Consider the following 13055-nt stretch of genomic DNA (forward strand, 5'->3'; position numbering starts at 1 on the left):
TTTTTTGAGACAGGATCTCACAAAGATACTTAGGGTCTCACTAAGTTGCTGACACTGTCTTTGAACCTGGATCCTCCTGCTTCAGCCTCCTGAGTTGCTGGGATCACAGGTGTGCACCACTGGGCCCAGCTTGAAGACAATCTTCTAATAGTTCTACGAGGCCTAAAAAATTTCTTCACCTTCCATTGTATTAACTTTTCAGTAGAAGGAATAAAAAAAATGCAGGTATCTGTGTCCTTATGATGAAAAAGAGATAAAAATACACAGAAATAAACCTACCTTCCATCAACTTGTTACCAGGGGACCTCTTTACCTCTGTGAGTTCCACTGGACTAATCCCACCTTACTGGTGGTACAGATGGGGAGGGAAGACAAAGGTTGGAAATTTAATATTTATACATTTCTTCACTTTGGGTCAAATCTAATCTTTGGAAGTAGCTTCCCTACTTTATTCCTTTTGACTAGAGCTTCAGTCACCCTTAGAATCTACTCAAATATTCCTGAAAACACGATATGTGCTCTCTGCCTCATCTGGTGCTAATTCTAGCCATGGGCTGTTGGCCAGCCCTACTCCATTCCATGGAGTTTTGCTGCTAGATAGGAAGTGAGATGTGGAGTAGAAAGGAGCGTTAGAATCTGGATAGAGGAGTTGATGGTCTCATCTATACAACAAAAAGTTAAAAGAGAAGACAAAACTCTAGCCAGAGCAATTAGACAGACCAAAGAAATTAAAGGGATACGAATAGGAAAAGAAGAACTCAAACAATCCCTATTCGCTGATGATATGATTATATACTTGGAGGAACCAGGAAACTCCACCAGAAAACTTTTATATCTCATAAGTGAATTCAGTAAAGTAGCGGGATATAAGATCAATGCACATAAATCTAATGCATTTTTATACATAAGTGATGAATCTTCAGAAAGAGAAATTAGGAAAACTACCCCATTCACAATAACATCGAAAAAAATAAAATACTTGGGAATCAATCTCACAAAAGAGGTGAAAGACCTCTACAATGAGAACTACAGAACACTAAAGAAAGAAATTAAAGAAAACCTTAGAAGATGGAAAGATCTCCCATGTTCTTGGATAGGAAGAATTAATATTGTCAAAATGGCCATACTACCAAAAGTGCTATACAGATTCAATGCAATTCCAATTAAAATCCCAATGATGTATTTTACAGAAATAGAGCAAGCAATTATGAAATTCATCTGGAAGAATAAAAAACCCAGAATAGCTAAAGCAATCCTCAGTAGCAAGAGTGAAGCAGGGGGTATTGCAATACCAGATCTTCAACTCTACTACAAAGCAATAGTAACAAAAACAGCATGGTATTGGTACCAAAATAGAAAGGTGGATCAATGGTACAGAATAGAGGACATGGACACAAACCCAAATAAATACAATTTTCTCATACTAGACAAAGGGGCCAAAAATATGCAATGGAGAAAAGATAGCCTCTTCAACAAATGGTGCTGGGACAATTGGAAATCCATATACAACAGAATGAAACTAAACCCATATCTCTCACCATGCACGAAACTAAACTCAAAATGGATTAAGGACCTCAGAATCAGACCAGATACCTTGCATCTTATAGAAGAAAAAGTAGGTCCAGAGCTTCAACATGTCGGCTTAGGACCAGACTTCCTTAACAGGACTCCCATAGCACAAGAAATAAAACCAAGAATCAATAACTAGGATAGATTCAAAATAAAAAGCTTTCTCTCAGCAAAGGAAACTATCAGCAATGCGAAGAAAGAGCCTACAGAGTGTGAGAAAATTTTACCAATCATACTTCAGGTAGACCACTAATCTCCAAAATCTATAAAGAACTCAAAAAACTCTACACCAAGAATGCAAATAATCCAATTGACAAATGGGCTAAGGAAATGAATAGACACTTCACAGAAGAAGATCTACAAGCAATCAACAAACATATGGAAAAATGTTCAACATCTCTAGTAATAAGGGAAATGCAAATCAAAACCACCCTAAGATTCCATCTCGCCCAAATAGAATGGCGATTATCAAGAATACAAGCAACAACAGGTGTTGGCGAGGATGTGGGGAGAAAGGTACACTCATACATTGCTGGTGGGGCTGCAAATTAGTGCAGCCACTTTGGAAAGCAGTGTGGAGACTCCTTAGAAAACTTGGAATGGAACCACCATTGACCCAGCTATCCCACTCCTTGGCCTATACCCAAAGGACTTAAAATCAGCATATTACAGAGATACAGCCACATCAATGTTCATAGCTGCTCAGTTCACAATAGCCAGATTGTGGAACCAACCTAGATGTCCTTCAATTGATGAATGGATAAAGAAAATGTGGTATATATATACAATGGAATATTACTCAGCCATAAAGAATGATAAAATTATGGCATTTGCAGGCAAATGGATGAAATTGGAGAATATCATGCTAAGTGAGATAAGCCAATCTCAAAAAACCAAAGGATGAATGATATCGCTAATAAGTGGATGAGGACACATAATGGGGGGTGGGAGGGGTTGGTGTTAGGGTTTAGAGTTAGGGTTAGGGAGGGGGGCAAGAATGGAGGAAGGAAGGACTGTATATAGGGAAAAGAGGAGTGGGAGGGGTGGGGGGAAGGGAAAAAATAACAGAATGAATCAAACAACATTACCCTATGTAAATTTATGATTACACAAATGGTATGCCTTTATGCCATGTACAAACAGAGAAACAACATGTATCCCATTTATTTACAATAAAAAAAAGAGAAGACAAAGACTTTTGTTTATCATGCTCCCACAACATTATTACATTCTATGAGTATCTCTCCTTTGAACTGTTGAGGATTAAGTGCCCTTCTGTCCACTAACTTTGGGTGATGCTAGGACAGTTGTGAGTTAATATATATATCAACTCTGTATTTATTCATTTTTACATGGCCAAGGGGATTTGAGGCAGAGATGGCAAGTATTACCATGGACATTTTATAGGTGAGAAAGCCCGAAGCCAATGAGATAGTAAATAAAAGAAATTAGTTTGAACTCAAGTCTATCTGATGTCATGTGCAAGAGTATTTATTTGGTTATTTTTACTTTAAATTTATTCTCAAAACTTTAGACTTATACTATTAACTCCTTTTTTATAATCACAAAACAAAGATATATGTGTGTGCATGTGTGTGTGTGTGTGTGTGTGTGTGTGTAGTCTGAGAATACTAATGACCAGCATTAAAGTAAAAAAGAGAAACAGAAATATATAAAAAGAAAAATCACTGTTGATATTTTGATTTATAGCTCTTCAAATACTGTTTTAGAGTTTATAAATATAAATTTGTTCTCATTTTTTTAAAGAAAGACATCATATTATATAAACTGTTTTGTAAAAAGATTTTAAAAACTTTAAAAATATATCATGGATATCATTCTGTGTGAATACTTACATAGAATCATTGGAGGTCCTAGAGTTTGAACTGAATCTAGCCCACTAATGATGTATTTTATTTGGCCATTGAATCTTTTTCCAAAAAAAATTTAATCAATATACAACTTTTAAAAATCGAGAAATTTCCTTTAAGATTCAATTTCTTGTTTCTTTTAAAATACTGTATATCTTGATAACCCAAGACAGTCTCCCTTCCCTGTCATCGCATACACCCCTCTTGCTTGACGTCAGTTCATTGGAGCTGCCTCTCTAACAGGGGCACATGCTATCCAGTTTGCAAAGTGACTCTTCACTGGTTATGTTACATCTGGTCCCAGTGGATATATTAGGTAGTGATCCTGGATCCAAATCATCATTTATGATAATATACAGTCTTATTATGTGATTAACTATAAAATACTTAGTAAATCCCCTACTGTTATTTTCTCTCCCAATTTCTTATTATGTGAACATTGCAGTGATGAAATCCATTTTTATAGAGTTGTTTAACTTATTCTTTAGGATAAATTTTTAGATGTGGAATTGATGAATCAAAGGACACTAGAATTTTAGGAATTTTGAGAAATATTGTCAAATAGTCTCTGGAAAACTCATCCAACTTAAATTCCTACCAAGAATTTATGAGAGTGCGCAAATCTTTACTAATAGTGGATTTAATTTTTAAAATTCTCAATCAACTAGTTTTTTTTTTTTTTTTTAACAATCTTAGTTTCCCTTATCTTTAACCTCTGGTAAGAGATATATTAATATGTTCATTGAATGTGAATGAACTCATTAAAATTAACTTTTGTACTCCAGAGGTCACGATCATGAAAGTGACATGACACAGAATAGACAGGGATCCATAATATATAAAGAATTATTGCAACTCATTAAAAAGACAAACCACTTTTGAAAAATGGACGAAAGATCTGAATAGGCTTTTTTTTTTTTTTTTTTTTTTTTGTACTGGGAATTGAACTCAGGGGCATTTGACCACTGAGCCACATCCCCAGCCCTATTTTGCATTTTATTTAGAGACAGGGTCTCACTGAATTGCTTAGTGGCCTCATTTTTGCTAAGACTGGCTTTGAACTCTCAATCCTCCTGCTTCAGCCTACTGAGCCACTAGGATTACAGGCATGCTCCACTGCACCCAGTTGGATTTTCTTCAAAGAAGATATGCAAATGGGAAATAAACGCATGGAAAGATGCTCAACATCTGTAAAAAAAATCAAAACTACAATGAGATATGACTTCATATCACCTATAAGAATAATAAGGTTAATAAGAACTTGTAGTGAGGATGTGAAGAAATTGAAATCATTTCATACTGCCACTGAGAATGTAAAATTGTGCAGCTAGTCTGGAAAATACCTTGGCATTTACTTTTGAGATTAAATATAGAGTTGCCCTATACCCTAACAATTCTACTCCTGGATTTATACCAAAGAGAAATGAAAATATATGTCTACACAAAATCTTGTACACAAATGTTCATAGCAGCATTATTTGTAATAGTCAAAATATCCAGCAGCTGATGAAAAAGGGTCCACAAAATTGTATACACATACAATGGTTTATTCAACAATAAAAATAAATGAAGTACTGAGTCATGCTGCCAAATGAATGAACCTTGAAAACATTAAGTTAAGTGAAGCCAGGCACAAAGGTCACATATTATATGAATCAATTTTTATAAAACCAGAACAGAGAAATTCATAGACAAAAAGTAGATTAATATTTGCCAGGGACTGGTGAAACTGAAGTTTTGAGACAAAACTTGATTCTTTGCTTCTGCTGCCAGGTAAGACTGGAGATTCTCCACTTTGGCTGCTTGTGGGCCTCTGCAGCTGGGAAGTATTGCAGCTCTTAATGGTGGGCTATGCCCTCCAGTTTTACTGCAGTCACCAGAAACTCATGGTCGATTTCTTCTTTCTGGGTTCCTATCTCGTGAACTGGAAGAATGAAATCCACAGACAAGATGAGTGAGTGTAGGAGTAGGCTTATTCACATATAAGAAACAACTCCCACAGAGCAAGAGGGGACCCAGGAGAGGATGCTGTCTGCTATTCTCAGGATACATATAGCATTTGGGTCAAGGCTATTGGTCCAAACTTATGCTAATTAGGGTTTGGAACAGTACTAATGCTATTGGTTAGCCCTGAATCCCACTCAGGATTGCCTTACTTCCATTTTCTCCCCGCTTCTCAGGAAGTTGGAGGTTGAATCAGTGAATTATAGTGTTCTGGAGCTGCAGTGCTGTGTGGGGCCCCAGGAAGCCTTGTTGGGCTGACAGGTCAGTGCACCTTGGCTCACCTACAGTGCTGGCCCTCCCCGCCTCAGGCCTTTGCTGGCTACCTGCACTCCAGCTCACCCTCTCTGCTGCTCTGCTGCCCATCTCAGCAGGGACCAGTGGTCCAGATGTGCTGCTTGGTGGTCAGGGAGCCGTCCCTGGGAGGAGGGGCACTGGGTACTGACAGATAATATGTATGAGTTTTCTTTTGGGGGAAAGAAGGTACTCTGGATTTAGATGACAATGATGATTTCACGAATTTGTGAAGGTACTACAAGTTATCAAATTGTATACTTTAAAATGGTGAATTTTCTGGTATGTAAATCATACCACACTAAAAGTAAAAGTATTAAGAAAGAAAACAGATAAAGGAGAATTTGCATAATGAACAGTACATCAGTGAGCAGTGAAATAACTTCAAGAAGTTAATATATGTGAAATTGGAGAGAAGGGGGAAGAGGATATTTGAAAAAAATAATGGCTAAAAAATTCTCATATTTTTATGAAAACTATAAACCCCACAGATCCAAGAGTCTCTGAAAATCCGAAAGACAAGAAGCATGAAGAAAACGAGGTTCACCATAGTCAAATTTTTCAAAAGGCTTGATAATGAGACAATCTTAAAAATAGTGAAGAAGACATTATAAATAAATAAAATAAGAAAGCCAATGGATTTCTTATAAACTATGTAATGAGATGACAGTGCAGCAGCTTCTTTAAAGTACTGAAAGAGAAGTAGAAATTGTACCCTAGAGTTTTTACACCTAATGAAAGTACCTTTCAAAATGAACATTATACAAAAAATTTCAAGATCTGAATTCATCATCGGTAAACATGCATGAGGAAACATTAAAGGAAATCCTTCAGGCTGAAGAAAATGATGCCAAAAGAAAATACGGATCTACCCGGAGAGCTGGTGAGCACTATAGGGACAAATAAATTAAAAAGTGTGTTGCTTAAATTTCTTAAAAAGATACTTGACTGTTTAAATAATATAACAAAGAAATGGAAAATAATATAACAAAGAAATGGAAATATAACAAATTAAAAAAAATGTATGAAAAGAATAGCACCAGGTAGGTAGGAAATGTTCTGGTACCAAGTGTGGAGGAGTATAGCGTCACTTGAAGGTAGACTGTAGTAGGTTAGTTCATACTAGGAGCCCCAAAGCTACCGCTATGGAAATAGCAAAGCAAAATGTGGCAACTAAAAAGTCAATGAAGGGAGGTAAAATTGAATCAGAAAAGAATGTATTCCATTAATCCAAAAAAGGGCAGAGATAGAAAGGGAGGGAAAAACAGATGGGAACATAAAAAAAACAAATAGCAGCATAATTGTCTTAAAAACAACCATATCAATAATCCACATTAAGTGTAAATTGTATAAATACTGGAAATAAAGGCAGAAAATTTCAGATTGGATCAAATAAAAACAATAAGCAATATACCATTTACAAGAATTACACTTTGAATACAAGGAGGCCAAAATAGGTAGAAAGTAAAAGGATATGAAAAGACATATTATGATTAGCACAAATTGAAAGAAAGCTGTGGTGGTTATTAATATCAGTGAAGTAGATTTCAGGGCAATGAATATTACCAGAGACAAAGAAGTTTATTTTAAAATGATGAAATTTCATCAAGAAAATGTGATATTCCTAAATATTTATGCAGATATCATAGATTTGCAAACACATGAAGCAAAAACAAACAAAAAAACCTGATAGAATTACCAGGAGAAATACACAATTATAAATCAGAATTTTCAAAATCATTTCTCAATAATTGACAAGAAGCTAGAAAGAAAATCATTGAGAACCTAGGAGATTTAAATAATATAATTCAACCCCCTGGTATAATGCACATTTAGAGAACACATACACAACAGCATCAGAATACATACTATTTTTCAAGTATGACTAAAACAGTTAATAAGATAGGTCATATTCTGTGTCAGAAAACAAGTCTCAATATATTTGAAAGGATTAAACTTATACAAAACATGTTCTCTGACCACAAGTGAATTAAGTTAGAGATCAATAATAGGATTAATAATAGGAATAGAGATCAATAATAGGAATAATCTTCGAATATTTGAAAATGAAATAATTCACATCTAAATAAGTCATGAGTTAAAGAAGAAACCAAGAAGGAAATTAATATTTTAAGCTTAAGTGTCAGAATGTCAAGGTTCTTGGGATTATACTAAAGCTATATTTAGAAGAAAACATAAAGCACATGTAATAGAAAAGAAGAAATTTCTTAAAGTCTTAGTTTCTGTTTAAGAAACTAGAAAAAAGAAAAAAAATAAATTTGAAATAGAATAAAGATCAGAACAGAGATCAATGAAATAGGAAACAGAAAAACAATAGAGAAAATCAATAAAGCCAAAAGTTCATTCGTTAGATCAATAAAATAAATAAACATTCAGTCAAACAAATGAGGGAAAGAGACAAATTACGAACATCGAAGGTGAGAAAGGGACATCAAGTCAGATTTTAAGGCTATCGAAGAATAATAAGGGGCTATTTATGCCTATACATTCTACAATTTCAATGAAATGGGCAACACATTGGTAGACATGAACTGCCAAATCTGAAAACAATTATGACAAGCAAAAGAAACCAGGTACATGTTGTATGTTCAAGAATATGAAGTTTTGGAAGTGAACCCTAATGAAGAGAGTCAGAAAGCAGACCAGTGGTTGCCTGGGAATAGCACAGAATAGGGAAGGTGAGATACCACCCCAAGGGCACCAAGGGAGGTGTTATGGTTTGGATGTGAGGTGTCCCCCAAAGCTCACGAGTGAGACAATGCAAGAAGATTCAGAGGGGGACTGATTGAATCTTGAGAGTCTTAACCTATCAGTGAATTAGTCCCTGATGGAATTAACTGAGTGGTAAATGGAGGGCAGGTGGGGTTTACTGGAGGAACTGGTTAACTGGAGGTGTGGCTATGGGGCATATATTTTGTATCTAGAGGGTGGAGTCTCTCTCTCTGCTTTCTGATCACCATGTGAGCTGTTTCCTTCTGCCACACTCTTCCGCCATGATGTTCTGCCTCACCTGGAGACCAGAGGAATAGAGTCGGCTGTCAATGGACCGAGACCTCTGAAACTGTGAGTTCTCAAATAAACCTTTCCTTCTCTTATAGTTGTGCTGGTTGGGTCTTTAAGTCACAGCAGCGAAAAAACTGACTAAAATAGGAGGTGATGTTCATTAGCTTGGTTTTGGTGATGGTTTCTCATGTCATACATGTGTCAAAACAAATTGTGTATTTTACATACAGTTTATGTTATGGAATTATTCCACAGTAAAGCTCATAAGATACATAGTAGTGCTCTTAGTAATAATTTTGAGGCAGCTTTACTTCTTTAATTTAGAGGTATACCTTTCCCCAACTTGTATGCTTGCAGTTTCTTTATTTTTTTAATATTAAAGACTTCATCTCTGGTTGGTGATGTACTCAGTGGTAGAGCACTTGCCTAACATGCTGAGAGGCCCTGGATTGAATCTCAGCACCAACAAACAAACGAACATAATTTACCTTTAGATAGTTCAATTTTCCTTTTATCTGGAAAATGGTGAATTTGTACAGTTAGATTTTTATTTTTATTTTTAGATTTTTGTGTTTCTATAGTATGCTTGGGTGTGTTTAGAGACATATTTGTGTTTGTTGTAACTGTTCCAGACTCTTCAGGAACAATTGCATCATATCCTTTCCCTCATTTTTTTTTTCTATAATCATGTTGTTTTTCTGCACTTTTCTTTGTATCACAGGAGATTTCTTAACCTTTTATTTCAAATAAATAATTTATACATTGCCAATTTTATTTTTAAAATTTGATTACTTTTTCCATTTCAAACCATTTCATTATCTCATCCAATCCTTTGGTTTTTTTCCTTGTGCTCTATTGCTTATCACATCTTGAACAGTTAATGTTTACTATACCAGATGTTTATATGCATAATGTCATTTAGTTCTTGAAACGATCTTACAAATTGGTATTAACCTTGTTTTATCTGTTGTTACATAACAAATTACCCCCAAACCTCAACTCCATTTATTTTGTTCAAAATATGCAACTTAAGTAGGATTCAACAGGGGTACTTGGCATCGGGTGGGATGATTTGAAGACTATGGACTAAAATCACCTGCAGACTTGCTCCTGCTCAGGTGAATTCTGGTTGTTGGCTGAGACCTTAACTGGGCGACCTATGTGTAGCGTCTGCATATAGCATGGACTTCCTTAAAATGTAGTGGCCAGGTCTTGAGAATGAGTGTCCCTGGAGAACGCAAGCTGGGGAGGAGCTCATCACCTCTTATGATCTACCTAACCTTGTAAATAACACAGCATAATTTTTACCACATTGTATATGTTAAAGCAGCCACAAAGGCACTCTCAGTGTCAAGGAGGAAGGGTGCAATAGATTTTGACTATTGATAAAGTATGGGAAGTTTCTGGAAGAGTGTGTGAAACCAGAAACATTGCTGTTACCACTTTTGAAAATTATGGTCTTCAACTGATAAATTAAGCAATGTTCTCAAGGTCATATCACAATAACAGAGGTAGAATTTCTTTTTCATAGAAATCAGGTTTTAATTTTTATTGAAAATAAAACAGACAATATCTCAAATCTTAAAATTTTGGAAGCATGACCTTCCATTAGTCTGTGATCCTCCATGTTCATATATTATATGAGATTTATATATTATAGTTTCTTCCTTCATTTTATAAAATATTTCCATGACATTCATTCTAATTTTCTTTTCCAATTATTACTTTTGTAATGTTGAAGTCAGAATTAAAGATAGGCAGTTAGTGCAGAATAGGTAATCTGGTTGAAGTAAGAAAATGGAGGCCAGTTTGAATCCTGGAAGTTGGAGACCTCCCCTGGGAGACTGGAATGTCAATGTCTCCAGAGCCCTTTGATCACCAAGGTTATCTGCCTATACTACCCCTCCCAAAAGACTGCAGACAGAGAGTTATTAATTAATGCCCCCTGGGCTGCTACCTGCCTGGATCACTCCATTTGGCCCTTCCCTCTGCCCATCTGCTGCCCACCTTTTGGTCATCCCACCAGCATCTCCTGGGTCTAGTCACCAGGCAGGAAGGTGGGAGATAAGCAGGGAGAGAGCAGGAGAACAAAGGAAACTTTAGTCTATAAAAGGGGCAGGGCACTCTCATTTCTTGGGATACCAGAACACCAGCCATGGCCCCCTTCTCCCTCTTGGGAGAAGTCTATTACTATCTTTAAATAAAATCTGCTTTATATACTTGCCTCGGAGTGCTTCTCTAATGTTCAAACTTCAACAATTGAGGAAGCAGAACTCAGCACCGATAACTGGTAGTATGAATGTTTTATCCAAACCTGTTTTTTAAGAAATAGCATGTGCTTATCCTTATGAGATTGCTTTACTTCCACCTTGGATGTTGTTAAAACTCTTATTTAAAATTTAAGAGAAGAAGTAAATCCTTAGTCTTAAGCTGCAGCTTCTGTTGTTACTTATTTTTTGATCTTACTATCTTTTGGTTAAAGGGCTCAAGACTTAGGAAAGTCTCAAATGTTCCAATTCCTAATAAAGAGACAACTGTGCTAATAAATGGGAATGATTTTATGATTTTAAAAATTAATTTCATTCCTACTAAGTGATGTAGTGTTTTGTTTTGCAACATTCCTGTTTTACAACAGATTTCATGATCCTCATTTGACTGTTGGGGAAACCAAGTCATATTTTTTTGCCTAGCCAGTTCTAGGAGTTGCACTTACAGGCTCCCAATTTGGTGATCTTTCATTTCTCCACATGAATTAATTTTACCAGTATCTTGTCAACAAGATAAAGGAAACCAAAATGAAAAGTCATTTAAAATATGTTCAGGTCACTGTTGATTTAAGCTTAAACTCAAGGACGTTTTAAGGATTCAATGGTAGGTTTTTGGATGCTTTCCTAAGTCTTTTTATTATGGTGAGCATGTTACTAACATCTGGATAGCATTATGCACAAATGGACTTCTGGGCTCTAAATTGTTTCTAATTTCTTTGAATTTCCACAGACTCTGATTGGAAAAAAAATATAAATATTATAGATATTGAAATATATACATATATAGAAATATATTGAAATATATATTTATACAGGAATATCTATGAATATATATAGAGAAAGAACACACACACACACACACACACACACATATATATATATATATATATATATATATATATATATAGAGAGAGAGAGAGAGAGAGAGAGAGAGAGAGAGAGATGTAGTTTGACAGTATGTTGTCTATTATTTGGTAGATTTGATGCTGCTGTACTGACTTTCTGTGTCTGCATTTAACGATTTTCAAATGTGCCACATAAATAGTGTTATCTCTTTTGTAAAATCTCTTTATAAAATAAATCATATAAATGTTTAGATTTTAGGATTGCTAGAACAAACAAACATACAGTTCCTGGCACAGTGTAAAAAGTCCTTTTTATCTGTCTTTTACTTAAATAACCACAAAAATCTCCACAAGGAATTCACAATTACTTGATGAATAAAACAAACCACTGACATAGGAAAGGATAACAATAGCTTTCAAAAGAATATTGTACAGCACTTCTTATCTCTAAAGAAAATAATGAGACACAGCTGAGGAAAAGAATGTTATTCATATAAAATCTCAAGGGCATTCTAACTGTTCATTGATGAGAAATTTTGCTCAGTAGCTAATATTAATGTCCTATATTCTTAAAGTTCTCTTTATCTGTTTTACTGAGAAGATGCAGCTTCCACTAGTCAGCACATTCAGTATAAGTAATTTGACCTTAAAAGCTGAAGAGTCCCCATTTCAGTTTCTGCAGTGTCCTTCAGCAGTGTATCCACATTTGAGACACTGTGTATTCTGAATTTTACTTCATAAAATACAATCCTGCCAGACATAGCCAGAAGAGTATATAAATAATAGCACTTAGATAAGGAAGACTGAGTAAGAGACTAGGTTTGCAATAATTTAACATCCTTGTCAGGATATTTGGGTCAAGTTTCAGTGGTTAGTGCCTTTTAAGGCCTTTATAAAGCCTTTTGGCAGAACAATGGCCAGACATGTGGTAAAAGATCCCTGGATTTCTTTGCCTTTTTCATACAAGTCTTCCTGCTGCTGCCCCTGAGGTGGCTTCTCCACTAATTCACATCCACCACTACCCTTGCTCCAACCAGTTAAGTGTTTGACTCCCTTGTGCAGTTCTTGTTCTTACTTCTAGCTTTTTAACTGTTTAATTCTCCTATTTGGTTAGGAACCACACATTTTTGAGCCTGTTATACACCAGATGGCCCATGGTAAACCCCACTCCATTGTGAAAACAA

The sequence above is a fragment of the Sciurus carolinensis genome, chromosome 3, assembly GCF_902686445.1.
Source record: "Sciurus carolinensis chromosome 3, mSciCar1.2, whole genome shotgun sequence".
Lineage (NCBI taxonomy): Eukaryota > Metazoa > Chordata > Mammalia > Rodentia > Sciuridae > Sciurus > Sciurus carolinensis.